Source organism: Nuphar pumila, chromosome 15 (assembly GCF_984573655.1).
Source record: "Nuphar pumila chromosome 15, dmNupPumi1.hap1.1, whole genome shotgun sequence".
Classification (NCBI taxonomy): domain Eukaryota; kingdom Viridiplantae; phylum Streptophyta; class Magnoliopsida; order Nymphaeales; family Nymphaeaceae; genus Nuphar; species Nuphar pumila.
Window position 1 is genome coordinate 16,619,093 of NC_143263.1, and position 4,182 is coordinate 16,623,274.

The following is a 4,182-nucleotide window of genomic DNA, read 5'->3' on the forward strand; positions in this document are numbered from 1 at the left end:
TTCCTCTCCAACAGGCATAGATTTGCATGGGCGCTTTTGGGTATTTTTTCACAGAATACAGTTGGAGTTAACAATTGCAATCTCCTTTGATGGTAATGGTCCCAAGATTGTTGAGACATATCTTTATCGAAGTCACCCCAAAGAGAGGTACACCATAACCATTATGCAGATTTAATCTTTTTATCATGCTTTTGATCTTGGACCCATTCTCCTACTTTGGTTCTTTTTGCGAATAACAAAATTTCAAAGTGCATCGAACTTTGACTAGGCTCTTCTGGATTTGGAAACTTTTGCATTGGGTTCTGCTTTGACCTGTTCTGACTACTGGAGGTTTCGACATTGTTCTGAAATAAGGATGAAAGACCTTCAAGATTTGACACATTATCTGAGACAGTTTGAAGATTTAGCATTTCTACCAAGACAAAGCGTGGTAGTTCCAAACACTTTTTGGTTACCTCTTTTATTTTCTCCTTTTTATTGTATCCTAATCCATCTCTAAAGTTATTTTTTAAAACTTGGATAGGAATTCAGATTCCTTGATTTTACCTAGTCCTTTGAAGGGCAGGTAACACACTTTCAGGATCATGGGCCATATCTTAGTGAACTTGGTGAATCCCGGATATTCTTTGCATTGTTTGAATTTAGAATCGTCAATTCTTTTTATTGTCTTGAAGAATTTAGGTCGCTTTGAACAATCCACCATTGCTACCTTGGAAGTTCTTCCTGTATCTGATTTAATGGCTGACAAAGAGGTATCACCCTTCTCCTAGACGAAGAGAATATCCATGAATTGCTCAGGATGGGGAATCATATGTTGTGTCAATCTCACAATTGTATTATAAAAAAAAAAACTACTAAGTTAAACCATTACACCACCCACCCATTAACACCTCAACATGACTCTACTGCCTAAAGACTAGGAACCACTACCGCCATAACGTTTCCCACAACTAATAGCAGCATACACGTCACACAAACTCATTCAAAACAGGAGATATTCACCTACTTGTATACATGATAATTTGCATCAATTCTTATCAGATTGAAGGGCCCTCTGCAAATGAATGTGAGTATCAGGTGGGTGCCTCTCGCTCTCGGGTGTGGGTGGCAACACCCACTTCCCGTCGGGAGTTCTAATCAAGCCTTTGTTCTCATCCTGCTTCCAGCTAGGTGGAAGTTGGAGCTCTTCCTTGAGGAAATCGCAGCTCTTGTTCACAAGTGCTACGTCGCGCTTAGTCACCGATGCAAATTCATGATTCTTGCCGTGGTAGCCATCAACCAGGTGCAGGTACATCTCCAAGTTATGGTAGCAACTTACGTCAGTAGTCTCCTTCAAAAATGGGGAAAGTGTGTGGTCAAAAGCAAACTGGACGCCAGCATGAACATAGGTCCCAGGCAGATGCAGAAAATTATCCGTTTCATTCAAGACTACGCCAGGAACTTGTGGCACCTTATCATGAATATTTACTACCCTCAATATTTTCACGCCCAACTCCTCACATCTTTTCCTGAAGCTTGTGTTGCCTACTCTAGGTCCACCATAGGTGAACACTGTTATGGGTATCTTTGTCCCATTGGGCATAACATTGAGGCCCGTCTCTGCTATATCATATGCGCTAAGGAGGGCTAAGGCCCCACCCAGGCTATGCCCGGTTATAGTGATGCTCAATTCTTCCTTCCCATCTTGATGCAAGTCTACCAACTTCTTAACTTCTGCTAGTATTTGTTCACGAGCAGAATACTGACAATAATGACATGATGAGGTATCCTTTGAAGTGTAGAGATCTAGGAACCCAGATTCAACCATGATGGAGGAGTCCTTTGAGAACCCTGTGGCCTTGATTTTTGTCATGAGATCTTCAATCCATTCCATCTTGGTAACCGTTCCACGCCACGGGATCAAGATGTCGCGCCTTCCTAGCCGTTGGATCTCTTCTGGGTCATCGCATACGGCGACGTAGCCCATCCAATTAGCCTGTGTGCTCCATGCCCTGCTAACCTTGGAGTGCCGGAAGAACTTGCCGATATTCTGGTTGGATGCTGCGTACAAGTACCGATTCACCAGGTACCCACAATCTGAGAAACCGAGTTTTTTGAAGAAGGAAGCTTTGTCGAACCGGCACGTGCCACAGTTGCTGGAGTAGTAGTCGTAATCAAACGAATCATAACAGGCTTGAGTGAATTCACCATAACGAATGATCTCCGAACGTAACAACGGATCTGTGGGGTCCAACAACCCATTCCAGTTGTTTGATCCGTGGATTTCCTTCCACCTACTAGCCAAATCCATCACCCCCACTGACTCGATCTTCATTTCAGATTGGCTTAACTGACTTCTAATTGTTCCGACTCGGGGAAGAGCAGATCGACTCGGGTTAGCAGCTTGAAGTGGGAGCATATGATGATCACATGATGCTGGCTTGAGCTGTGAAGAGTGGAACTGTAATGAAGGGAAAGGAGAAAGAAAGGGAGACGTGATGGGCCTGGTTGGAAGAGTGTTATAGGAGACAAAGGAAGCCATGAGAAAAAGCTGGAGGTTTGCAGAAGATTGTGTTAAACAGGAATTGTTTCTCTTAGTGATTCCTTACAGCTCCAAGAAAAACAGATCTCAATGAGTTTGATGATTTTTGCATATTGGAATTGAAGTAGCTGGGTGTTTAAAATAGCAACCCTTCATGAGGTTGTTGGGATGAATGAGTGGTGCAGGAGGAAGCCCGTAGTGAAAATAAATTTCCCTCCTGCGTTTTCTCGTTTTCCACGTGAAGATCACCTCCCACTGATTTTTTTGGTAGCCGGGCTTCAATTATTGTCCTGTCCTGGTCAGGCTCCGAGCTGAGCACTGTTCAGTCAATTGTCACTTTTTGTCATATTCTGCTAAAATCTAATTGCATCCTTGCTTGGGAATGTATCGTGTTATATAATTTTGTTGCTTAAGTATATCCGCATATATAAATGGTTCTTGTAACCAACGGGGGGCGTGGAACGTTGCAAGTTCGAACCCCAAATGGTATGGTTGTCTGCATTGAAATACTATAATTATAAAAAAAGTGGTTTGCCAATATTGCAATAAAAATGTCATACTTATATTCTAAAACTGTTGCAACATTCAACTACTTTTGAAAATAGCATGATAAAATAGTTGTCAACCCATCAAGTATGGTTCACTTGGCCTCAGTTCATGCTTGGATTACTAGTCTCCCAAGTCAATGTTAGATACAGCCATATTAACTTTTTTTTTTTAAAGGCAAGCTGGGGTTAGGAAGACCCCTACCAGATATCTCTTAAGCCCCCATTAATGGCACAAGACCCCCACTTACCACATGGGATACCACCTCGGTGATACAGTCATATTAACTTGGTAAAACCATGAATAACTCAAATTAGGCTATCATGGTAACGTGATGAGCCTTCCCATTCTCTGTGAGCCTCATATATAAGAAGATTGGTCCCATGAGAAGAGCAGATCCAATACTCGAGCTAATGAATGGATGCCATGTGATGTGTTCATTCATTAGGACCACCCACGAGATGATAGATCGATGAGTGGCATCAAGTGATTGGACCCACTACTTTGCAATGTACTCGATCGATAAAAAAAGATGCACTCAACATCAAAATTGTGGTACATGGTAGACATGACCTCATTGCCTCAGACAAATTAAAGGTTAATTAGGCCACGTAAAGACTGGTGATTAGTTGGGCCATGTGGAGTTACCTTGTTGCCGACAATTGTTAATGAAGCATTAATTCCATGGAGATTACTGGATTAGGTTAAGGATATGTTGGAAAAATATTCACTCAGTAGACAAGGCAATTGCCCTTGAACCATGTGTTCTAGGAGGCACATGTTACACGCGTTGTCTTTCAAGAGATAGTTGTTACACTTTGGAATATATATATAAACATGTTTTGATTGAATACCTTTTCAAAGGCACATGTTACACGCGTTGTCTTTCAAGAGATAGTTGTTACACTTAGGAATATCTATATCTATATCTATCTATCTATCTATCTATCTATCTATCTATCTATCTATATATATATATATATATATATATATATATATATATATATATATATATATATATATATATATATATATATATAGAGAGAGAGAGAGAGAGAGAGAGAGAGAGAGAGATTTAACTAAACAGATATTTCATCAAAACAGATATTTCATCA

The 4,182-nt window shown here is 40.8% G+C and overlaps 1 pseudogene across 1 annotated transcript; it reads right to left on the reverse strand.

The window, feature by feature from the left end:
* Positions 1–823: 823 nt before the first annotated feature.
* LOC149814639 (phospholipase A1-Igamma3, chloroplastic pseudogene) lies at positions 824–2,631 on the reverse strand (annotated as a pseudogene). The gene has a single exon (XR_016428022.1). The product of XR_016428022.1 is annotated as a phospholipase A1-Igamma3, chloroplastic pseudogene (transcript).
* Between the last annotated feature and the right edge of the window lie 1,551 nt (positions 2,632–4,182).